The following is a 27,187-nucleotide window of genomic DNA, read 5'->3' as shown; positions in this document are numbered from 1 at the left end:
AGAAGGAAATCAAGAACATGAAGACTTTTCCTGTGTCGAATGTAAAATAATTATATCGAATATCCGAGCTGAACAAAGTTAATATTGTTAATTGAATACTAGTCAGGATAAAATTCTACAAAGATTATAGGGTTTTTTCTGGTTGAAGCTACAAAGTATTAAAGAATGCATCGTATATGTTTCTTGATGGTTTTCAACTTATTCGGTATTCAAGCGTTTGCAGCTGCTACTCAGACTTTGTGAAACGCCTCCAGTGTCTGATAAGAAAGGGTTATGACAAAGAACGTCTCGTCCTTTTTTTAAAAACAGTTAATCAAAAGGTAATATAAATAAGACCTTGTTAATAAATATCCCTTATCAGCTGAACAAGTAATACGTGACACGATGGCCTTGGAATATAGATTCTAGGCGCTGACGTTGTTAATCATCTTAATAACGTGTTACAGTATTCTTTTATTTGTATTTATGAATATTACTTTTACTGGTTAGTCTGTGTTTGTGATATCCTTTTGACGTGGCTCTGTACTTATACTTCCCATCATTGTTTGATGTGTCTTAGTTTTTAATATTGCCATTTGATTAGGGACTTTCCATTTTGAATTTTCCTCCGAGTTCAGTTTTTTTTTGTTATTGTACTTTTTATCTTATGTATCAAATATATCCGATGAATAACAATTATGTACTGAGAAGTATTCATAGCATTTGAACGAGAATTATTTACTTTTATTAAATATATTTGCATAAAGGTCGACATTTCCATTAATTTGGCAATCGATTTTTATGCCAGCTAATTTTCATTTTTGTCAAGGTTTTAGTCTGCTTTCATGAAATTCGATAGTCAAAATTATATATTTGATAAAAGTGAATCGTTCTTGTTCTAATTCTATCGTGCCCTTTCGTTATATTATAGTTATTTAAAGGAAATACTAGATACACAAGTAAGAACCATCAATTTTTACGTGGGAACGGAAAAACGTATTACATCTTAAGCATGATAGATGCTTTATATTGATAGTGGTATTCTCAAAGTGCTGATCGCAATTGTTTTCTTGTGAAAAACTTATCTGGTTTTAAGCAAATTTCAGGTATACCTATGATTCTATAATATGATGTGTTTGGCATAACAACTGTTTCTATTCGAGCGCTACTGATCAGATTTATATAAAAACAAAAAAGCACGTCTGCCGTAACAAAATACACGACTCGCATCTTCGTATTCAATTTAGTTAACACCTTCATGATCGTAGTTTTAATAGGAAGCTCCTTTACCTTATTTTTTCTTCTTTTATTTTTTAACTTTTTGAACCTAATTGAACTTTAAAAAACCAAAAACAGATGATAATGAAAAATCAGGAGAGTAGTACGCTATCACAACATTGTTATTCAAGATTGAACAACACAAACCACTCTAGCAGTAAAGGTGTGTGTTCCGAAAGGACAAAACAGCACTCACTCCATAAACGATACCCGCTGCGTTAAAAATATTATTATAGATATGTCATACTCGGCGATATGGCTTCTAGCCAAAGAAAATATCTCACGTCTTTCATCTATTTTTAAACTCAATATTATATTCGTGATACAGTTTCAAGGGAGTAAACTCTTGGCGCCATGTTAAGCGTTCGAATTCTCGCACAACGTCACTTTCTGCGGGACGTTATAGGAGTAATTTTCCGTTATAAATACGATATTTTCTATAATCGATGCTTCAATTTATATTTAACACATGTTAACTTTTACACCATTGATAATCACGCAATAGATTCTTACATGATAAAAGTCTAATCAAATTATAAGAAATTAAACACATATTACTGTTTCTGCTGTTCCTCATTTTAAAGCTTCTGTGAGATCTTAAAAAAAAATACCGTATAGTGACTAACCCTTTTAGTATCGCTAATATCAAAATGAAAGTTTAGGTACACAAGGAAGTAAATTGCCTAGCTAACAGAATATTTTATTCCATACATTTAATTCAAAATAAACAATTGTATAAGTTCCAATGTTCTCCGCGTTGCATGTACTTTATCCAACAAAGGGCAATAACAAAAAACAAAAACATATCTGATCTCAGTTCGAATTGCCCTTCGAAGAGATTGTTGTCAGGAAACTTTCACTCGTTTGGAGAACCATTAATAAGCTATAATCATAGGACGTAGTTGACTAATTCACATTAAGATGCCATATTCTGATTGTCTAATACAAGGGTGTTAATTCACTCTATCACATGGCTGAGCGGCATTCGAGTGACTATGTTTTGGATTGTCACCTTCTCGTCAACAACAAACAAAAATCGACAATTCAAAGGATAATGAATTGAATTTACATCAAGTAATTAAAGGCAATGCTTAAGATCTACGTGTTGGCTTAGATTATGACTGTCAAAATAAAACAATAAAACATTTTGATTTTCGAATACCCGTAACGTTGTTATTTACTTGACGTCATATGCTTTAAATTACAATTAATCTGTAAAAAACAATAATGTTTCATTCATTCAGTATAATGAATTAAAAAGCACATAGCTGAGAGGATGATGGAGCAGATAAGTACCCTTGGCAATGTTTTTAGGGGTAACAATCTGTCCTATCACCCTCTTAGCTTAATGTTATTTATACAATGTGCAACCCGATTCATCTAACAATATGACGCCAAAGATTTACTCTAATGAAGTCAACGATTTAAGGGAACGGCTGTGCTGTTCAGTAATAGAGAAAAAATAATGCTAGTGAATTGTTGAAGTATTATTTGCCTGTTTACCTTTTTATTTTGTGCCCATGGCGTTGTCAGTTTATTTTCAATCTATGAGTTTGACTGTCCCTCTGGTATATTTTGCCCCTCCTTTATACTTTATACTTTAGTTTATATATAAAAAAAAGAAGATGTGGTATGATTGCCAATGAGACAACTGTCCACAAGAGACCAAAATGACACAGACATTAACAACTATAGGTCTCCGTACGGCCTTCAACAATGAGCAAAGCCCAAACCGCACAGTCAGCTATAAAAGGCCCCGATATGACAATTTATACTTGTATTCCATTCTTTACTTGATGTAGTTTTCTAAAACCATGGTTTTGATATTTTCTCAATCTTTCAATTTCACAGAATTTGAATACACTTCAAACAGTATAACTATATATATACATATATACTACGCATCATTTCTAGTCCCATGGAATAATATGCACATACACTTAGAAGAGGATATATCATCTTTCAATAGGAAACAATAAGGAAGTTTTTGTAGTTTTTTAGACTGCTAAGATATATTTTAAACACATACACTCTGTGTAATCAAGTCGAAACAAAGGAAAGTTGTTCTATATTTTTATCTTTAAATGATTGACTTTTTTGTTTAAAAATGTTTCAGACAAATAAGATAATAAATTTTGTTGCTTTCATGCAAGGGTTTAAAAATCAACAGCACCATAAAAATAAAATAAATTGGAAATAAGATGGAATGAAATGATATAATATAATATTTTTGTTTACTATTTCAGAATAAAACTATTTGGCTGTTGAAATGGAAAAGACTTCAATCGTTACCGTACTCAATTACCTAGAGCACAAATACTCAAAAGCTTAACAAACTTACAACTTTGCAATTTTACATTAATGCCAGCCATATCACCTGACCTGGTTAAAATTGAATATAATGAATTTGTGAGACGGTTTTCCGATTTTTCAATTTTGGTGATTTTAATTGTAATTGGAACGTTTGGAAATATTCACACAATACTGGTTTACTTGCGAGTGAACGATATGAAAGAAAGATTTCAGGTTCGAACATTAATTATCTGGCTTTTTGCTGTCGACTTAACTACATGTCTTTTAGTAATGCCGTTCGAAACATTTGCTATTCGCTTCAGTTATTCCATATCATTGACTGTTGCCTGTAAATTTTTTCGCTCCATTCCTCACATAACAGTTGTATCGTCATGGTTGATATTAACCGTTTTAGGCCATGAAAGATATAAGAGTATCTACGGTATATTGTTAAATACAAAGTCAGCAGAACATAGTCTAACTTGTAAAGTAACCAGTTGGATGAAAGGCAAGTCTATTTTTTATCAAAATAATCTAGTTCTCTGATTGTCATATCTACTACAGTACTTTCTACTCCGACATTGTTCATGCTTGGAATTGAACCGGTTTCGCTGAATAATGGAACTTTGTGGGGAACTGAATGCACAACGCACAAACAGTACAGAGGTAAACTGACTGCTGCATTATATGTAGCGGCAGTTGGTTCTTTTATTCGCGTATTGTTCTTATTGCTATGGAAAGATTGATTGATTATTGGTTGCTAAACGTCCAGTGGCAAATATTTCATGCATATTCAGGACGAGAACAAGTTCACAATAAATACAATAGGTAGGTTGATACAATATAGGCCATTCAGGAATTATGGTCGGAGAAATTTGGGCTGCCACCAGAAAAGGAGGGTATATGGATAGGAACAGAAATTTTGCCTTGCAACAGGCCACCTACGGACCTGTTGCAAGGGTTCTTAACGTGCAAAGAGCGTGGCACTCTCTTTACACGAGGCATCGGATTTAACGTCCCCCTTCTGACCGGACGTGACTGCGAACTTGATACATCCCGCACAGCCAAACGGACGCCCCACTTCGGCAAGCGTTTTACTGCCGGTCGGGAGAAGACCAAGTGACCATATTTCTATACCCCAGTCACCCTTGGGGGTGCTATGGAAAGATATTATATCTTATTTATAAACAATCTAAGAAAGAAAAAAAAAACAAGACGTGAAAACAGTATTCATCTAACAGCTTAAAGTTCACAAAGCACAACAAACCGCTAGCTACAAAATGAGGACACCACACTACAAAGTTACAATTAGCCTTATTGTCGTAACTGGAGTCTCACTCCTTGGTTTCGTTCTATATTCGATTGGATCAGCATTTGCTGGAACGTTTGATTAAGCGCTAAAACGTGCTGTCATATTATAACTGGTATACTGAAGCGCGCATGTTTTATAAATAATACATTCAATCCCGTCATATATTTTATTTGTGACAACAATTTCAGACATGCTTGCAAAAAGCTGTATATTAAATAAACCTTGCCAAACAAAACAAAACAAAGACGTGAACAAATTGAACCTTCTAAAACAATAACTATTTCCATTTTTTAGTATTTAAATTATTTGGTTAGTTATTCTCTTCATTACATTGACAATGTATTTTTATGGAAATAAAGTAGAAAATGCAACAATATTTTTCTTACGATTTCACATGTTGCTTTGATGCAGCTACAACGTCTTGGGAAGTCTTGTTATTGTATGAAAGCAAAGGAGTGATATTTTTGGTTTTTGTTTCTCGTGAAAATCACAGAAATTCAATGCTTCCAATGTAATAAATGTCTGTTGACAAAATATTTACTAAAGAGGTTCAAGTGCATAACTCTGGTACACATGTCTTTTCATTCAGTGCTATAACGTCGAGACAACAATAGTTTACCTAGAAAAATGACTGCACGAAGTCAGGAATATGTTAATGGTTTTTAATGCGTGATTTGATTGATATATTTGATTTTTATTATTGTGTAAGGACTTCCCTCTTTTAAGAAGTAAAAAAAAACCAATAATACCGAACTCCAAGGAAAATTCAAGTCCCTAATCAAACGACAAAATTAAAAGCCAAAACACATCAAACGATTGGATAACAATTGTCATATTCCTGACATGGCACAGGAATTTTTCTTTGTAGAAAATGGTGAATCAAATCTGGTTTTATAGCAAGCTAAAGCTCTCACTTTATTGATGGTCGCGTAGATTTCATTATATTGACAATAATGTTTGAGCAAAACAAACATACATTATAGGTAAAAATGTCAAAAAATTGACCAGACACAAGTTGTTTCCTTTTTCCTTTTTCCTTTTTCGTTATTCCGTGTAAGCAGATCCTGCTCCACATGTTGGACCCGTCGTGTTGCTCATGTTATTAAAAACTCTGTATATGGTCTAATTCAGTAGGTCACATTCGTGGTGAAAAGGGAAGTGGATTGTAGTTACGACATAATGAACATATCCGAGATCATCTGTGAAACGGTTATTCCATAACGGACAACCAACTTGTGATTGCGTCCGTAAAATTTACGAAGGGATGATTTCAACTTCACCATTTGGAACTCTTCGATTAATAGTTTTATTGTGAACAGCAACCCTCTATCAAGGAAAGTTTCCAAAGATTTCTTTAATATCTGAATAAAAAAGAGAAATGTAAATCCTAATATAAAAAATCACTGTCTGCAGTTTACGCCATCTGGTGGCGGCTAGTTTGTATGCGCGGTGGAAAACTGGGCTTCCTGCGAGAACAACTGACTGCCCATACTCAAGTAAAAAAATATATTTTCATAGTATAAATACCAAAAAATCATAATTTAATGTCTGACTCTATCGTACTGAAGCGTATTAGCGCCACACAACTTTTTTTTAAATATTTCTTCCTATGTTTGCGTTATAACTTTTGCGAAATAACGCAAACCTTTGCGATATAACGCGAACCTTTGCGTTGTAACGCAAACCTTTGCGAAATAACGCAAACCTTTGCGTTGTAACGCAAACATTTGAGAAATAACGCAAACCTTTGCGTTTTAACGCAAACATCTTGATTTCAATGATTCATTTAGTTTTGTGTATATGTCAGTCTGTCAATAATTTCGGTTGTGATTTACTGGAAAAGAACCATAAATACAAGGCCAAATCATTATAATAAATATGAAAAGGAATAAGGGAATACTTGAAGTGCAATTATATATAGATTTAGAATGATTTGTGCATCAGAAAAGTAAATAGATATGGTGTAGTCATATTGTAATTGAAAGAGCAAAAATAATGTCATACAATTGTGAAATTTTCAAGACAAATAGACATATAGATTCCTACACCGCAACAAGTGTATTACGATATTTCTTCACTTGAGACAGTTAAATTTTATTATTTAAAGCGCGAGGCTTGCCGAGCTCTTTAAATAACTAAAATTCAACTGTCGAGTGTGGAGAAATATCGTAATACACGAGTTATAGTGTCGGAATCTGTTTCTCTAATGATTTTTATCCTTCTTTTTCAAAGATCTTCAGAAACTTGTGTTCTTTTTTCATGGCGTCACAATAGGAAAATTCAGAAGAAAACAAAACATTTAGACGTCATAATCAAATTTCGACGTATCATTTCCCGAGAACAGATTTTTCACTAGTGAGGAGAAATATTTTTCTTACACCGGTCAGGAATTGTGAAAATAGCACAAAAATTAGAGAAAAAAAATGATCTTTCTGTTACCCCAGTCCCACTAGGCCACGATCGCACTACGATCTGCGAAAAAATGCAAATTTTGATGATCGTAGTACGATCGTGTAGATCGCAGTAAGGTCGTAGCATGGTCGTGGTGAGGTCTTCAAGATCGTGATGAGCGTGGCCAGCTTTGAACATGTTCAAAACAATCGTGGTGCGGTCGTGATGAAAACAGGTCGTAGTAGGAGCGTAGTGAGAGCGCACTAAGGTCGTGGAAAGATCGCAAAGGTCGCTGTTCCATCGTAGCGAGAGCGTGATTCTATTCGGAGAGACTGCGCTACGATCTCACAGCGACGTTATTACGACCTCACTACGACCATCACGTTCTCAACGCGACCCAACTACGCTTCCATTACGACCATACCACGTTTACACCACGCTGTTCAAGACCACATTACGATTCTAGCACGCCCTTGCCGTCCTCATCACGCTCTTCTTATGACCTCACTACGTTCATACTACGACTTTCATTCTTATTGTCATTTTCAGTGGCGGATCCAGAAATTTTCATAAGTGGGGGCCCCCTGACTGATCTAAGAGGGGGCCCGCTCCAGTCACGCTTCAATGATTCCTTATATAAGCAACCAATTTTTTTCACAAAAAGGGGGGGGGGGCAGCCCCCCCCCCCCTAAATTCGCCTCTGATTTTCACATAAAATATATGAAATCTCTTAAGGTTTAAATTTTTGTTTGTCTGTTTGTAATAAGGACTTTTTGTCCATTTTTCCAACCATGCTTCTCGTTTTTATATAGATTAGACCGTTGGGTTTCCCGTTTGAATGGTTTTACACTAGTAATTTTGGGGCCCTTTATAGTTTGCTGTTCGATGTGAGCCAATGTTCCTTGTTGAAGGCCGTACCTTGACCTAGAATGGTTTACTTTTATAAATTGTTACTTGGACGGAGAGTTGTCTCTTTGACTCATACCACATCTTCCTATATCTACTAATATTGACACATGTGTGTCATCTCTGCTATCGTTCACTAAAATATCGTCATTTGAGCTTGACGAAACAGCAATAGGTTGTAATTTAGGTTGCCTTGATCGGTCCATCATCTCTGCTGGATCAGGATTCGTTACTATCAGAACTCCCTTTGCCTCTACATCAACCCCTACCACCACGCCCACGTGTTCTAGTAGATTTTGGTGGCATGACTGTATTGTTTCAGAGAAATCTACGTATTAATCAGAAACAGAAGGAATGGAACTGTATTGATATGGAACACGATGTTGGCGTTTTTGCTGAGAACGTAGTAAGATCGCAGTATGAACGTAGTATAATCGTGGTAAGAACGTGCTATAAGCGCAGTAAAATTGTATATAATCTTTATTTATCATTATTATTGATGCATTGTTTATTTTTAATGTAATTAATATTGTATTAAAAGAGCCTTATTGAAAATTGGTGTAATCCAAATGAGTTATTCTCTCTAAATAAAGATATTATTATTATTATTATTATTATTATTATTATTATTATTATTATTATTATTATTATTATTATTACTATTATTATTATTATTATTATTATTATTATTATTATTATTATTATTATTATTATTATTATTATGTAAATTAGGAACGTTGTCAAAATGCACCCTCGAATGTTTCAGAAATAAGAAGCAGAAAAAAACACAAACATGAATGAAAGGTAGAAAAAATATTGAAAAGGTCTGCTCGTTTGCTTAGATCAAATGTTAAAAAAGATATCATCGCATTGTAAGGAAATAAAAGATAAACAAAAGATTATAACCTGAACACATTTGATTATGTTTGTCAAGAGTATGATATTTTGTATACCATTTATATATGTATAACACATGACATTATCTTGATTGATGATCGTCATCTGATCATCAGTTTAATTAATATGGCTGACTGATAAAAGTACAGCCTTGGCCTAATAAACTGGTAGAAGTAAAGTCTAGGTTCTTTCTCAATTCACAAAAAAATTCAGATTTAATTTTAACTAGCTCAGTGTGTAAAACATTATCAATCTGACGACATAATCCATGTTTTTTTTATCATACGGGTAAATAAAACTTACTTACGGATCATCCTCTTCCCCATTGGACATAAGGCTACAAAATCTAATTACATTTGTAATAGTTTCTGTAACTGTAATTTAGAGCCACAACCTTAACCCTGACATGTTTAGAACATACACAAATAAAAAAAGTGTATGATGCATTATAATATATCAAAGGAATTTGAAAATAAAACAAGTCAAAATTGTCGGCAGGAATAACAATGATTTATCTTAATTATGGTATAAACAATAATCGGAGGATACTTCCTGTCGGACTCAATAACCAACTGGATAGCTAACAACCAGTTTAAGCCATAGGTTTGGTATATTTGTTTTAAATAGCGAGATGGCAAATCTTTCTTACGTATGACTATCCTAAGTCAAAGACAATGACCAGTCGCTGGATGAATCCAATTGATGTTTTCGTGTTTAGTGCAACCATATTTTATATTAAAAAAAATGTGAATGGTTTTAACATTGGTATCTACATGTCCTGGCTTGCAACTTAAGCTAAACCGGATAAAAGGAATAATTAATGCATGCTTAAAATGTCATTTCCCCCGCTATAGAATAATTTTCTAAACTGTAAAATGTATATATGAAATAAAAATAATATAATTATTCATATTATTATAAGTTATCTCTGCATTATTTAATTTATTTAATTGTTCTCTGTATTCTGTCATATTTGTCATATTTGTATATACCTTGTTTTATGCTAAAGCAATGTTGTTGCTAATGCAATAAAGATTCAATTTAAGACAGCAGGGAAGAGAATTCTGTATTAACTCTTTTTTAAGACTTAAATATAGAGTGAACTTTTTATACTGAAAATTGTTATCTCTCTAGTCTGGTCAAAGGGTCAGAGTTGACCTACTTAATTAAACGATAAATTGTTGAAATTATGTTACATGTTTTCACATATAGAGAAATTTCACTTCTGACGAGTGCATTCGTAGATTGCATCTTTCTTATTTGTCAATGATCTTTACGGGGTCTCTTTCGTTGTAAATTCGTTTGATTGTTAAATGCATGTGGTTCTTTAAAATGATTTTGTGAGAAAGTTTGCTTAACATAAGACAGATAAGATACGACATGATAGGATTAAACAAATGCATCTTATGAAATGAATAGTTTTATATATAGTGTGGTTAAGTAGTGTGATAATGCAAAACCAAAAGGACTACACTGAATACATAGTAACTTGTTGTCATAGGTCATGCATTTTTTAATCAGGTAATGATGGTTTTTTTATCAACCTGGTTTTTACTGTTTCGTTGTGATAAGTGAATATTTGGACTGTAACACATTACATGTAATAACAACAAAGAAACTGAAACGTAATTATGTGTTTGTCTATTATCTAAACATAAATCATTTCATGTTTACAATAGCATAGTTATTCTTGTCATTATTCTAAAAACATTATTGAGCTTGTTTTTGTTTTACAATAAAAAGGTTATGAAAAAGTTGCGTATTATAATCTACGCATCTTTAACATATAAAATGAAGATGTGTTTTTATAACTTTGTCAATTAACTTTGTTGTATTGTTTTGTCAGCATTAGAATACAGGTAAGTGATAGAATTTTCCTTGTATAAATACAATGCCTTAACTTGAAAAAAGTTATTTATAATATTACGCTTCACATTGAAAAAAAAATACCATATAATGGCGGAAAAGAAATATAAACAGAGTATTTTTTCAATGCCTTTACGAATGTTATTTGTGCACATAGCTTATATATATCGTAATGATTATGTACTCTTGTGTTGATTCAATGTTGACAATTTGATGACTGATAGATATAGGATTATTGCATGCAGTGCTGCATTGATTTCCTTTAAAAAAAAATTATTAATGTAGTTATTGGTTAAAACAAATAAAAATATGGACCAAATCAAGTACACCTTTTAGGATACGCTTGACTTTAGTGACCCATCACGAGGTATTTTGGAATATACAGGTTGATTAGAACGTTTTGTAAAAATTAAACACTAGCACATCATAGAAAAGCAAGTGAGTAATCTATGTTTCAAATTTAATAACAACAATAATGTGTCCAAAGTACACGGATGCCCCACTCGCAATATCATTTTCCATGTTCCATGGACTGTGAAATTGGGTAAAAATCTAATTTGGCATTAAAATTAGAAGGATTATACTATAGGGAACATGTGTACTAAGTGTCAAGTTGATTGGACTTCAATTTCATCAAAAACTACCTTGACCAAAAACTTTAACCTGAAACTCCCACTTTCATTTTCTATGTTCAGTGGACCGTGAAATTGGGGTCAAAAGTCTAATTTGGCTTTAAAATTAAAAAGATCATATCATAAGCAACAAGTGTACTTAGTTTCAAGTTGATTGGACTTCAGCTTTATCAAAAACTACATTGACCAAAAACTTTAACCTGAAGCAGGGCGAACGGACGCACAGACAAACGAACGAACGAACGGACGAACGAACGGAGCCACAGACCAGAAAACATAATGCCCTTCTACTATAGTAGGTTGGGCATGAACATCTCCGTATTAAAGGCTGTGGATTTTCTATAAAATTCTTGTTTTATTTGCACAAAGTACTCTTTTTCTAATAAATACAATGAAACAGTAGATGATAATGCTTTGCATCAAGTTTCCCCCTGGTATATGTACAAAATGGCCTATCTCTATTGTTCAATATATCTGCAGTTTTGATACAATTGAAGTTTGAAAAGTTCGTACAAAAATGGCTACAGAATGGGTCATAAACCTTTATAAAAAAAAAAACAGACACTGATTTTCTAATTACGGATAGGCAATTCGTACGCCAAGTGGTCAAAATAGTTCGACTACTGCAATTACATAGCCGGTTAATACTGATGCTGTGAGTTCGAACTCAGCTCGTGCAGGTGAACTCGATTCCAATCTTAATTGACTAGTTGTGCTGAGTCACTGAGTCGAGCGCACCATAGAAGGTGTACTTAAATTGGTCCATATTTATTTGTTTTAAACCAATATCTAAATTCATAAACTAGTTTGAAGGAAATCATTGCTAGCACTGCATGCAATAATCCTCTATCTTTCATGCATCGAAACGCCAGTTGTGAGAGAAAAAGGGGAAAGGCGGTTGATTTTTTTTATTAGATTTTCAATAAGTTCAGCATTGAATTAACACAACAGTACATAATCCTTAATGGATAAATTGAAATCAATTATTGTATGATGTTTTACATTGACAAAATCAATGAAGAACAGGAACTGATAACGATCTTTTTTAATCTCTTTTTTTAGTGTTTGTGATTGCCCGCAAAGAGTAAGCTTTAAAAAAATGATATCGTTCTTATTTTTCAAATCATATTATACAGAATGATTATCTTTCAGATATTACAGTTTGTATGAAAGATGACAACAAGGTACAATTCTGTTGCGATTTTACTTCTACTTGTTCTTATTACGAATTGTGGTAAATATCCCTAAATTAGAATTATTGATACACTTGACCATTTTATCACCAACACCATATTAAATGCTGATTTTGAGAAAACAATAACAACTGACTTATAAAAGGAATCAGCCAGCCTTATATACTGCAATTCTAGACCCATCTCCCTTTGAGCTATACAATAGATCCCACATAATTCAAATATTGACCATCTTACTTAGTTACAATATACATCACCAAATCCCCGTCAGCTGATGATATTGTGCTCAACCTACAAAAATAAATATATTGCATAACTATGGAGTCTATGATTTTAATTGATACAATAAATATAAAAAGAGTATTGTTCTTTGTCTTAAAGTAAAAAACCAAATACCGCTACCTTTATTTCAGGAAGGCGTAAAAAAGAGATGCCATTATTGTTTCTTCTCATGAATTAAACACAAATGACGCAATTATTAAGGCAAAAATAAAATCAGATACAAAAGAGGGACGAAAGATACGAGAGGGAAAGCCAAACTCATCAATAGAAAATAAACTGACAACGCCATGGTTAAAAATGAAAAAGAAAAACAGACAAACAATAGTACACATGACACAACGTATAAAACTAAAGAATAAGCAACACGAACCCCAATAAAAACTGGGGTGATCTCAGGTGCTCCGGAAGGGTAGGCAGATCCTGCTCCACATGTGAACAAAGTTGTAGAGCAAAACGAACATGCTATTTTTCACACTATCCAGTGAACAGTTACTCATCTTTTTTTATATAGTAGATTTAAATGTACGGTCTGTTTTAATAAAACTTCACGAATGAAATTATGACAAAGAAATATATTAACTTAATGCACATATTTAATTTTAGATTTAAATTCTTTTCAGTTATAAATGTTGAATCACGTTGCACAAGCGCCTGGGAGCGTCACTGTGCAAGATATTGTCGAAACTCTCCTAAACATAGCTTAAGAAGTTCCTGTTATTACAACGGGAAAATATATCAATGCACATGTTATTTAACCCTTGGTACAGCTGGATAGATTTAGAGGTTCGTATATATATTATCAATAATCATTTCCTTATGACTTTTTTCCCATTTAAACCCATTTCGTTCAGAACTCTGTAAATTTAACAATAAAATAAAAAACATCAAACGAGGTTTTTATACATTCTTGCATCTTATAGTTTTGACTTTTGAGAATCTGTCAAAGTCATCATATTATGTTGTTCAAAAGACAATTGTTTAAAATTGGTTTCGATTGATTTCTATATGTTATTCAAACTTTTTAAAAATAATTTCGATTCACACACTTCTGACCAACATGTTTAACCCATTGTTTTCATAGGTTCATCATTTCAATAGAAAATCAGATTATATTTTTTTTGGTTTCCTCTTTTTCTCTGTAAATATTTTAATTTGAAAAACACACGATTTCCTCTTTAGTTGTGTAAAGATTTGAAATTTAAAGGATACAATAAAATTAAGAACGGAAATTGGAAATGTGTCACAGCGACAACAACCCGACCATAGAGCAGACAACAACCGAAAGTATTTATTATTCATAAAAAAAAAACTATTAAAAATACTATAACAGTTTTATAATATGATTATGAAACGGCCATTGTTCCTTGTAGTTAAAGATCCGTTTTATGTTTCTATTTTATAGATGTAAAGGAATATATCAAAAGCATGAGGAAACAACTTATAAAATACTATGGTTTACAGACGCATTCAAACGCACAATGTTTGACTTTCGATTATCAAATTCAAACTTTATGTATAAACTATCTTTAACATTTTCTTATATAATGAATGTAAAAATCAATAAAAAACGTAACTCAACATATGGAGCAAGATCTGGTTACCCTTTCGGAGATGACCACTCTATGTTTATGGTAGAATTCATCTAGACTGGTACCCAGCTGTTTTCGAAATTCTTCACAATATTATTTGTACATTCCGAAGGCAAACTGGATATTTTACGTAGGGAAACAACCTAGCATTCATCTTTCTCAGTCTATGTGTGTTTTGTGTACTTTCGTTTGTAATTTCGTCGTTTTTCGTTTGGTGCTATATTGGCATTTTTTACTTATGAGTTTGTATATACCTTTGATATCATTTCCCCCTCTTTCATAGATGTAGTGCATTCATCTTACTCTCAACAATTCTGTCAGAAACTTGACTATTCAAATCATTACTCATTCATTATTAAAATACACAGCTTTTACAATTTGATCCGCTGTACAAGTTCAAATTAGGACTTGTTATTCATTTTTTAAATATTGATCATAAGCCGTTCATGTTTTTGAGCTTTAGAGGTGATGGAATATACATGTATACATTAAAAAAAGTAGATAAAAAATACCGAACCATAGGACAAATTCAAAAGATGAAGGTCATAAAAAAAAATCAAAAATCAATCGTTATTAATAAACAGAACAAATGACAAACAAGTGCCATATTCCTGACAAGGTTCAGGATTTTCAGAAGAAGATAATAGATTCAACCTGGCTTAGCTGCTAGCCTTAACTTTCCCATGTATGACAGTTAATCATAAATATTACATTTGTTTTTCCATTTGTTTGATGTTTTTGAAAAAAGATATTTAGATTATATTATAGTTCGTTTCTGTGTGTGTTACATTGTAACGTTGTGTTTATTTTGTGTCGTTTGTTTCCTCTTATATTTGAGTGTGAATTAACATTATTAAAAGACGTGTCACGGTACTTTTCCATCCCAAATTCATGTATTTATTTTTGATGTTTTATTTGTTATTCTCATCGGATTTTGTCTAATGCTGAGTGTTGTTCTCCTCTTATATTTAATGCGTTTCCCTCAGTTTTATGTCCAAAAGATAATTGTTAAAATTGGTTTCGATTGATTTCTGCATATTAATCCAAATTTTAAAATCAATTTCTTATGCACAAACTTCTGACCAACATGTTAAAAGCGTTGGTTCGCCAGTACAATAGAAAACCATATTATATATTTTAAGGTTTCCTCTATAGTTTTGTAAAGATTGGAAATTTGAAAGACACAAGTATTTATTATTTAAACAAAAAATTAAAAATTGTACTTTAACAGTTTATAATATGATTATGAAACGGCCATTGTTTCTTGTAGTGTAAGAGCCGTTTTATGTTTCTTTTTTTATAGATGAAAAGGAATATATCAAAAGCTCAAATTCAAACTTGATGTATAAACTATCTTTAACATGTTTCTTACATAATGAATGTAAAAACCAATTAACGTAACTAAACATATGGAGTAGGATCTTTTTACCCTTCGGAGATCATCTCGGCTTATGGTAGGATTCATCTAGACTGGTACCCGGCCGTTATTGAAATTCTTTACAATAATATTTGTATATGCCGAAGGCATACTGGATATTTTACGGAAGGAACCAACCTAGAATTCATCTTCTTCAGGCTTAAGTTTCTATGTGTAATTTGTGTTCTTTTGTTCGTATTTTCGTTGTTTTTCGTTTGTCATGACATCGACATTTTTTTTTTACTTTTGAGTTTGTATATACCTTTTTATTTTATTAAATATTGATCATAAGCAATTCATGTTTTGAATTTTATAGGTGATCGAATATACATGTGTGACATAAAAAAGTAGACAAAAAATACCGAACCATAGGACAAATCCAAAACATGAAGGCCATAAAAAAAATAAACAAAATCGATCGTTATTGATAAACGGAAAGAAACTACAAACAAGTGCCATATTCCTGACAAGGTACAGGATTTTCAGAAGAAAATAATAGATTCAACCTGGCTTAGCTGCTAGCCTTAACTTTCCCATGTATGACAGTTAATCATAAATATTACATTTGTTTTTCCATTTGTTTGATGTTTTTGAAAAAAGATATTTAGATTATATTATAGTTCGTTTCTGTGTGTGTTACATTGTAACGTTGTGTTTATTTTGTGTCGTTTGTTTCCTCTTATATTTGAGTGTGAATTAACATTATTAAAAGAAGTGTCACGGTACTTTTCCATCCCAAATTCATGTATTTATTTTTGATGTTTTATTTGTTATTCTCATCGGATTTTGTCTAATGCTGAGTGTTGTTCTCCTCTTATATTTAATGCGTTTCCCTCAGTTTTATGTCCAAAAGATAATTGTTAAAATTGGTTTCGATTGATTTCTGCATATTAATCCAAATTTTAAAATCAATTTCTTATGCACAAACTTCTGACCAACATGTTAAAAGCGTTGGTTCGCCAGTACAATAGAAAACCATATTATATATTTTAAGGTTTCCTCTATAGTTTTGTAAAGATTGGAAATTTGAAAGACACAAGTATTTATTATTTAAACAAAAAATTAAAAATTGTACTTTAACAGTTTATAATATAATTATGAAACGGCCATTGTTTCTTGTAGTTTAAGAGCCGTTTTATGTTTCTTTTTTTATAGATGAAAAGGAATATATCAAAAGCTCAAATTCAAACTTGATGTATAAACTATCTTTAACATGTTTCTTACATAATGAATGTAAAAACCAATTAACGTAACTAAACATATGGAGTAGGATCTTTTTACCCTTCGGAGATCATCTCGGCTTATGGTAGGATTCATCTAGACTGGTACCCGGCCGTTATTGAAATTCTTTACAATAATATTTGTATATTCCGAAGGCATACTGGATATTTTACGGAAGGAACCAACCTAGAATTCATCTTCTTCAGGCTTCAGTTTCTATGTGTAATTTGTGTTCTTTTGTTCGTATTTTCGTTGTTTTTCGTTTGTCATGACATCGACATTTTTTTTTTTACTTTTGAGTTTGTATATACCTTTTTATATTATTAAATATTGATCATAAGCAATTCATGTTTTGAATTTTATAGGTGATCGAATATACATGTGTGACATAAAAAAGTAGACAAAAAATACCGAACCATAGGACAAATCCAAAACATGAAGGCCATAAAAAAAATAAACAAAATCGATCGTTATTGATAAACGGAAAGAAACTACAAACAAGTGCCATATTCCTGACAAGGTACAGGATTTTCAGAAGAAAATAATTATGAATGCTAGTCTTATCTCCCACATGTATGACAGTTAATTATAAATATTACAATTGTTTTTCCTTTTGTTGATGTTTTTGAGCTTAAGATTTTTCCACTAAATAGAGGACCTTCCGTTTTGAATATTCCATTCAGTTCGATCAGTGTCTGAGCAGAAAGCTGATTAACCAGGAGTATGTCAAAATACGTATAGTCCTTTTTCTAAGAAAAAAAAGTACATCGGAAGATATAAAGACCTTGCTAATGAATATTCCGTATCAACTTCACAAATAATACACGATGGTCTTGAATAATAGATTCTAGGTACTGACGTTGTTTGTCATCTTAATAATGTGTTACAGTATTCTTTTAATTTTTCTTTGTAAATTATTACTTATACTGGTAAGTTTATTTTTGGTAATATCCATTTATTGTGGCTCGGTACTTTTACATCCCGTCATTGTGTTATTGTGTATTCTTGTCTTTTGTATTGTTATTGTGTTTTGTCTATAATGCTTTTTGTTGTTGATATGTTTGTTTGTTTGTTTTTATAATGATGAAGATTATAATACAATGTTAACTGCTTTACCCCATTTTTTGATATTTTGACATTTTATGTCTATTTGTTTTGCTGACACCTGGTTGTCAAATATAATAGAATTTTGTGCGACTGTCATTCGAGTGAGAGGTTTAGCTAGCTATAAAACCAGGTTTAATCTACCTCTTGTACATAAGAAAATGCCTGTAACAAGTCAGTAATATGACAGTTGTTATCCATTCGTTTGGTGTGTTTGCGCTCTTGATTTTGCCATTTGCTTAGGGACTTTCCGTTTAGAATTATCCCCGAAATTCGATATTTTAATTGTTCTATTATTTTTTGTATGACAGCTGTTTATAATTCAGGTATATTGACTTATTCTGATGAACAACCCAAACATATTTGATACGTTAATATGAATATACATACTTTGGATTTAGAAGCTAGAAATGTGTTAAAAAAAATCATCACAGATACACAACCTTTTAACTGACTGAGAAATTTAAACAAACATACAAATTTATCAAACAAAGACGCAAAGATGTAGTTCATGATCAATTGTAAATTAAACAATTGCACCCCCCCCCCCCCAAAAAAAAAGCTTTTGTCGTTGATACTACATACTAGCAATAAACGAACACTGGACTAGCAAACTATGCTTAGAAGGTGAAGAAAAATTAAGCAATTTCAAACTTAGGAATAATGTCACATATCCTGTTTCGCCTTCAGTTTCCTCATCTGTCTCATGTATCAGTAAAGCAATTATACAAAAAGCCGCATGTTAACAGGAACACATCTTTTATAAGCTTAAGGTAGTTCGGGGGTTTAAATTTTCGCGCCGTCTGCGCATAAAGTTGCGCAATGATATCGTAAGTCATGTACATTGTCGTAATTTTCCATAACAATAAAATATGATCATTTAAATAATCTTTTTTATTCAAATGCATTGAGAAAGAGTTGAATAACTTTTAAATGCAATTTTAAAACTTAATAAAGTTTATTGTTACTATTGTCATTGTCGAAATAGTACTTTCGTTCTAAAAATAAATATGGAGCATGTTTTGACGTAGGAGAAGAATGAAGAGAGAATAACTCATATTAATCGAACACGTGAACTGCTTTTCATGAATACTGTAATGCAGATCGAAATTATAGATAACGATCTTCATTTTGGTAGCTTATGAAGCAGTTTCACCCTTGTCTTACACTAGAAAAGGTCCGACAAATATGCGTAAAGATGAATGTAAACAAATCATGAAAAGAGGGAAATTTAAACCGAAAAGTAAGTACTAATGAATTGAATATACATGCAGAGCGATTCACGACCACTGAAAAATAATATGTAAGCGAAAAATTAGCGGAAATAATTTCAAAACAATATCCGTGTCGAACAACAAAACAATGACCCCCCTTTTCAGGCTGAACATTAATTATACATGTACATTTGTAAGTTAACCATAGGCATAGCTCATGGTACTTCTATCATGTAATAGATTTGAAAATTTGTGGACCTGAGAAATATGTCATCTGCATAGGGTTCAGACCATTTGTGTTTCTGGGAGAAAAGGTCATGAATCATGAAAGTAGACGGTTTATATAATTAAATTTATATCCAAACAGAATTTTCTTGTTGTAAACTTGGATTATTCGAATGGGAATGCAGTTGATTTTGCCCGGATTCCAGTTGTTACATTTTTAGTTAAGCATGCACACTTAAAACTTAGAACATATCCCATCTATATAAAAAAGATGTGGTATGATTGCCAATGAGACAACTTCAATGTATCCACAAGAGACCAAAATGACACAGACATCAACAGCTATAGGTCACCGTACGGCCTTCAACAATGAGTAAACCCCTTACCGCATAGTCAGCAATAAAAGGCCCCGATATGACAATGTACATTGTAAAACAATTCAAACAAGAAAACAAGAAAACTAACAACCTTAAACGTATAAAAAAAATAAACGAAACACAAATATGTAACACATAGACAACCACTGAATTACAGGCTCCTGACTTGGGAAAGGCACATACATCAATAATGTAGCGGGGTTAAACATGTTAGCGGGATCTAGACTGTAAAAATTATTTTTAAAAATGAATCATTTCACAAAACTACCTTTCTTACCGATGGTCTGGATAGAGGGTCCTTCATTTCATTTCATTCTTATCTAATTCTTTATACCATTTATCTCTATTTATGTTTTTGTTTTTTCCATTTTTCTGTAATTCTAATAATTAATAACACCCGGTTTTTCTTCATTGTTACATGTATGTCTATTTTCTTTATTTACAAATGTGATGTGAACATTACATGCATTTTTCTCTATTCTTTAAAACTTTTCCTGACCCTCCTATAATATATTTGATCCTACAGACCTTCATGAGAGAAAAACAAAACTTTTACTACCTAATCAGGAAAAGGGGTCTTGTCATAAAATGATTTATTTCTAAATTTAAAAGCTTTTTAGGTCTCTAAAGAGTTATTTCGAAGTGCATTTCTTTAACATGTTAAAGACATTAAATGCAAACTTTCAAAAATTACACCTGCGCTAAGGGGGTGTTATATTCTCTTGATGGCTTCAGACACTTTTTAACCTTTTTCAGCTGGTCCATTCATGATCAAAAGTTACAGCAGTTGAACGGCAAACGATTTAATGGCTTCTAAGATCAAGACATTGGTCACGTGATAAAAGGTCAGAGGTTACGAATTTTTGGTAAACGTGCATGTCTCGTGGTCTTTGGACTCGTATTGTCTTATTTGTACTCGTACATTAATAAAAACCAAAGTGTTCAATTCTAGATTGAATAAGCTTCCTTATTTTATAATAATTATCATTAAAAAGTGTTGTTAAAATGTTATAAATTCACGAGTGAAGTGAAACTGTTTTTCTGAAAATTTGCGTAGGTCCACGGAAAATCTTTAATAATTCCTTAAATAGGTTTGGTAACGTGTTGAGGGGTATAAAATATGAAGTAAAACCATTTTTTGCTTGTTATTTATCTATATCAGATCACAAAAACCCCGGATACGCAATTGTGTCAGCTTATTCGTTGCGAAGCGGAGATCAAAGGGAGATAACTCGGTACGCGTATCGTAGGATATTGCAAGTTCACAACAGTAAATTAAAAAAAAATTAATGATTGCAGATCTATTTCGACGATTTCTTGAATAACTTTTCAATATACCATGTTCCTCTACTGTTGTAACATTAAAATAGTCATGGAAAGGTTGATTATGACATTTTTTTCAAGTTCTTACAGGTCTGAGTTACAGGTTTTTGAACACTTCCAAAGAAGACAATTACGTACATTTTACAGACTGACTTTTTCTCTGAAACTTGGACTTATTGTATATTATCAAACACCCTTTTGGTAGATAGAAGGATACAAGAGGGGTTTATCAGTCATTTGTCAGAAGAACCCGTGTTACAATAAAATTGAACTGTTCATTACAGTTGAACAAAAATATGGAAAAAAAGGAAATATAGTCTTCAAAATTGTGACCATTACCATTGAATGAAAATAAAACCAATCTGCAGTGGACGGAAGTACATGTACAATTTTTGTTTTATTATAGAGCTGCTTTAAGATACAGTGGCAGATCTCAGGGAGTCTGGTGATTGGAACCTCCTCTTTTTATGGAAGATTAATTAATGCATTTGAATGGGATCATATAGTTGGAACCCCTTCTTTATCCTTGGTTGAGAATACCACCACTTGTGTTTAAAATTGTCTGGATTCACCCTGAGATAATAAACTATATAAGTTGTACAAGTTATGTTGCTTGCCTTAATCAAGAGAAAAAAATCTGAACATCCAAAGAACCAGAAAGGGATTTAAAACATATAATAATCAACACAAAGATAACTGAACAAAACCTGTATTGCAATCTGATATCCTGCAGTTATCATAAATCCTATTATATGTAATATTTCAAGTTTTGTTTTATATTTTTTCTTCTTGCTTATATTTGAATTCAAAAGTCCTGCAACCAACTGTTAAGTCCTTTCAATTAAATTATCAATTGCCATGGATAATAACCTAAGGTGACCATGCAGTAAATAAAATTTGAAAATGCTTTGTTGAAATATAATAGTGGTATTATGTCATAAAATATACTGAATCAACTTCAAATTTAATCCAAATTCACTTTTACCTGCTCTAACATGCATAGTCAATTGGACTACAAAAACAAAATCCTGAGACTACTTCAATGTATAACATAGAGATTGGTCACCTCCCATGTTATAGTAGTCTCAGACAAAAACAAAACTGACTTAAATACAGTATGTTCAGATATTTTTTGAAAAAAGGACAACAATAAGAAATTTATTATTCTGATATCAGAAATAATCTCGTAGTATCAAAGCAGAATGTCAGTTCTTTTAATTGAGATAACCAGTTTAATCACAATATTTATTTTTATAAAAAAAACTCATGATATTATCTGGATTTACAATCATTGACTAAGCTTGTTAACAATTCACTCATTTTAAATGCTTTTTAAAGTTAACCTGTCAGTACTAAAATAAAGAAATGTGGTATAAGACAAGACATTTTATTCCAATTAAAGGGCACGTGAAGAGCAAAGTAATGTACAATGATTTTCATAATTGAACAATCATTATGATGTTAATATTAATCAGATAAATATGGAGATAACCAACTCCATTCTTAGATTTTAAACCACAGCCAGATCAGAGCCACACATACATGTATATTAGAAAAAAGGGCATATAACAATTATATCTTCTATTAACAGGCAAATATTCTCAAAGTCTTAATCAAAACAATATCTGTACTCTATATATTGATAGTTTTCTGAGTTCAAAACATTTATTTTAAATTGCAACACTTTTCAATACCTCTAGGTTTTCTTGAATGAAAAGCCAATTAAATTTGGCACTTGTGCTTAACTTTTCACTTTTTTTACAACTTATTATTATATTGTCATTAAATTCTTTTCTTAAAAGCTTATAAAGGGGAAACTGACATTTATGGTATAGTTGCCAATGAGACGGTCTAGAAACTTATCTAAATATCACCAGAGTCTAAGTCTCTGTTAGCAGTGACAGTTAAATTACAAGTCACTTTACATACATCAACAATCAATACATTCCATTGTTTTCATGCAAATGAGGACAATAAGAGTAAAAATAGCTTTTGCCTTACTACATGCACAAGAGAGTATTAGAAATTATAATATAAATAAGTAAATATCAGAGGCAAAAAAGACAGGACTTAGCCATTGGACTTTATGTAAAGTGTGCCCTTACTAATCCTTAGAGGAGCTCCTGTATACTAGAAAAAATGATGTTGATGATTTGACCCCATCAATCAGCATTTTAGCTTTACATTATTGTCTGCTATCTGCTCTATTTGTTCCAGTGATGAGAGTCAAAATGTGTTCCTAGGGTGGGAATTAAACCCATGTATGTTCATTTACTTTATTGTTCTTTGTGTACATAAAATGTACATGCATATGAAATATATCAAATCCAAATTACATCCTCATTAGTTAAGGACCAAGTAAAGGAAGTCCCTGCACCTACCTAGACGTATTTCTTGGGTAAGATGTATTATATAACTCTTGAAAGTATACCACGATAAAGGTTATTGGTAAGTATATAGTAACATCAACGTGCAATTCAGTTTAACAAACTGTCAAACATAAACAATCTACAAGTGTTTGTCTGCTGTGCTTGATTTCAAAACGACCCATCGGGCTTATTTACACGATTTTTTGCTCAAGCAGACAGTTAAATATGTCCGTTTACCTTATGGGGTCTATTAAAAATGGATTTGTTTTTATAAATTGTGTATGCATGGAAATATAATGAAGATAACATTGATTTTTACCGTAACTTTTGAATACACAACATTCCCAAGGTATCCCCACAAAACACATGGCTACTTTGTAACGATGGCTGGTAACGTGTAGCCACTTTCTAACGGTAAATGTGATTGGATGATCTTCAAGGATCAATAATAAAATTGCTAATAAATGATTGGATACGAAATTGTGTCAGATTATAAATAGATGAAAAAATGTAAACATTGAAATTCGCCATTTTGATGCAGGAAACAAACAAATTTTCAATCTTGGATTAAAGGACATTGCGCACATTGCCAGCGTATCATGTATAACAGGTCATCGTCAAATATATCTTTCAATTTGTTTTTTACACTTACTTTTCTATGTTTTAGTTAATTTAATGTTTTAATTTACTACAGAACGGGACATCGTTCTCAAAGATGCCGTAGAAAAAAATTATAGGTGGCGCTGTTCGTGGGCGTAAACATTTTACATACGGGTCCTTTTTGTGTCGACAAATTGACCTTTATCTGTCAGATTCAGGCGTTTGCCGTCCAACTGACAGTATAATTTCAACTCATCTAAAACATTTTAAAATACTTCCTCTTTAAGGCATATTTTTTAAAGGTGTATGAAGTAAATTGCAAGATGTGTAATATTCACACAAGAGTCTATATTTTGTAAATAAAGATAAAATCAAAGGAAAATAAATTAACTATGTTCCTATCTAATAGGATAGTAGGAATAAACCGATCTTAACCAACTTTGTGTGACCAGAGCTTACTAATTTAAAAGCCTGTGGACCAAATTTCATGGCAATTATAAGATATATATTATAGATAAAATGTTTTTAAAGACTAATTTGATGTACATGTATCAGACATGTCGAATGTATAAAAATTATTCAAAAGTCAAAATTATAAAAATGTATGAGTATGTGCCTTTTAGCATGTTTAGTAGGTTTTTGAATGAAAAGGGGGAGGGGGGCTTGTATGGAGATGTGATATTTTCCAGTAATTTAAAACTCGTGGATGCTTTTGTTGAATAAATAATCCCAGTGGCGGATCCAGAATTTTTCATAAGTGGGGGCTCACTGACTGCCTAAGAGGGGACCCGCTCAGGTCATGCACCAGTGATTCCCTATATTATTAACCAAATTTTTCCCAGGGCCGCCGCTGAATCCTCCCATATGTACAAAATGTACTTTAAATAGAAAGGAAATTACAAATGGCATAGTATATTACATGTAATAATTTAATAGTACGTTATGTATTAAAAAGTCTTAGGCCAAAAGCACTTGAAATAATTCAGGGTCAATTTAGGCCCTATCACATACATTGTATTTACATTTAAAAATGCATTCTACAGCTGTAGTTATTAAAATTTGCTTTTTTGGGGCTGATTTCTATTGCATGTAATTTTAGTCTCAAGAGGCATACATGTATATTTGAACCACTTACTATCCTACAGTAGAAAAGAAAAATAACATGTGAAATACAGCAGTTTAAGTTACAATAGATATTGTAAAATGCGAATATACTGAAATCTTTAATTTTATGACAGACTTTTATGTACATACAAACCTCGTCACATTTTTCTTGCTTCATAAAGGTTGTAAGACAAGGATCCCGACTATTCATACAACTCAATCTGCAAATTTATCTGTGATAATCAGTGATAATCTACTTTTCGCTAGATTCAGAGTTCACAAGTCAATAATACAAATTGATAAAACTCATATGTTGTACATGTACCAATTTACACCACTGTCCCAGGTTAGGGGGAAGGGTTGTCACCTTCAAACATTAACCCCACCACATTATGTATGTGCCTGTCCCAATTCAGACAGTGGTTGTCTCATGTGTCTGTTGTTGTTGTGTCACATACATGTACATGTATTTTTTTGTTCATCATTTTGTACATTAATATGCCTTCAACATGTTCAGTTTTCTCATTTGAATTGTTTTTCATTAGTCATTTAAGGGCCTTTTACAGCTTACTATGCGATAAAGGCTTTTGACCTGTAGCTGTTAACTTCTGTGTCATTTAGTCTATTGCGCAGAGTCGCCTCATTAACAATCAATTATCATACCACATCTTCCTTTTATAGTGAAACACAAATAATGACACATGAAAACCTGTCAGATAGAAAGTCAGAATGAGACTTATGGATAAAAACTTAGCAGACTGTCAGCTCACACTTTTCATATGTTGTCACAATCATGGTTTAAGCACAATAATAACCAGATGCTCCGCAGGGCGCAGCTTTATACAACCGCAGAGGTCAAACCCTGAATGGTTTGGGCTAGTATGGACACATCATTCAAGCTGGATACAGCCTGAATTTGGACTGTTAAATAGTTGACACAGCATAGGTTTCTGACACAGAATGAATGTGGTCTAATGAACTTAAAATATTTTTTTGGGCTGAAAATTGAGCAATTCACTTTGTCTGATGCATATTAATCCTCTCATAAAAAAAAATATTTGAAGAAATTCAGATTTAATTTCTGGAATATGAAATTAGAAAAATTGACCCCCTACCCCCCAAATGTTTTTGTTCACCTCCCCCTTTCTTCTATTCCAACAATGATCTCAATTCAAATTTCCAATGCAACAATTACTACTCATGATCATTTAAATAAATCATAAAATATTAAAATATAAAATGTCATACAGTCATGGTTAAAATTAATATTTATTAGTAGTAACTTCCAAAACTAGAGGCTCTCAAGACCCTGTGTCGCTCACCTGTTACTGTATTTACTGATGTCGGCCATCTTGGTTGGTAGGTGGGGTCATTAGACACTGTTTTTAAAATAGATACCCTAGTAATGATTGTGGCCAAGTTTGGTTAAATTTGGCCCATAGTTTTAGAAAAGAAGATTTTTGTAAAAGTTACAAAAATGACGAAAAGTTGTTCTATATTGACTATAAAGGACAATAACTCCTTAAGAGATTCTCTGACAATTTTGGTCATGTTGACTTATTTGTAGATCTTACTTTGCTGAACATTATTGCTGTTTACAGTTTATCTCTATCTAT

General features: G+C 32.2%; 1 long non-coding RNA gene across 1 annotated transcript; it reads left to right on the top strand.

Annotated features, from left to right (window-relative positions):
- The first annotated feature begins 10,798 nt into the window (after nucleotides 1–10,798).
- Nucleotides 10,799–16,325, top strand: LOC139491288 (uncharacterized). The gene is made up of 4 exons (XR_011656508.1): nucleotides 10,799–10,914; nucleotides 12,706–12,787; nucleotides 13,649–13,811; nucleotides 14,431–16,325. It is a non-coding gene; the product is annotated as an uncharacterized lncRNA (long non-coding RNA).
- Nucleotides 16,326–27,187: the final 10,862 nt, after the last annotated feature.

This window comes from Mytilus edulis, chromosome 10 (assembly GCF_963676685.1).
Source record: "Mytilus edulis chromosome 10, xbMytEdul2.2, whole genome shotgun sequence".
Taxonomy (NCBI): Eukaryota; Metazoa; Mollusca; class Bivalvia; order Mytilida; family Mytilidae; genus Mytilus; species Mytilus edulis.
Note: the sequence above shows the minus strand (reverse complement) of the source record. Positions and strands in the feature narration are given on the sequence as shown.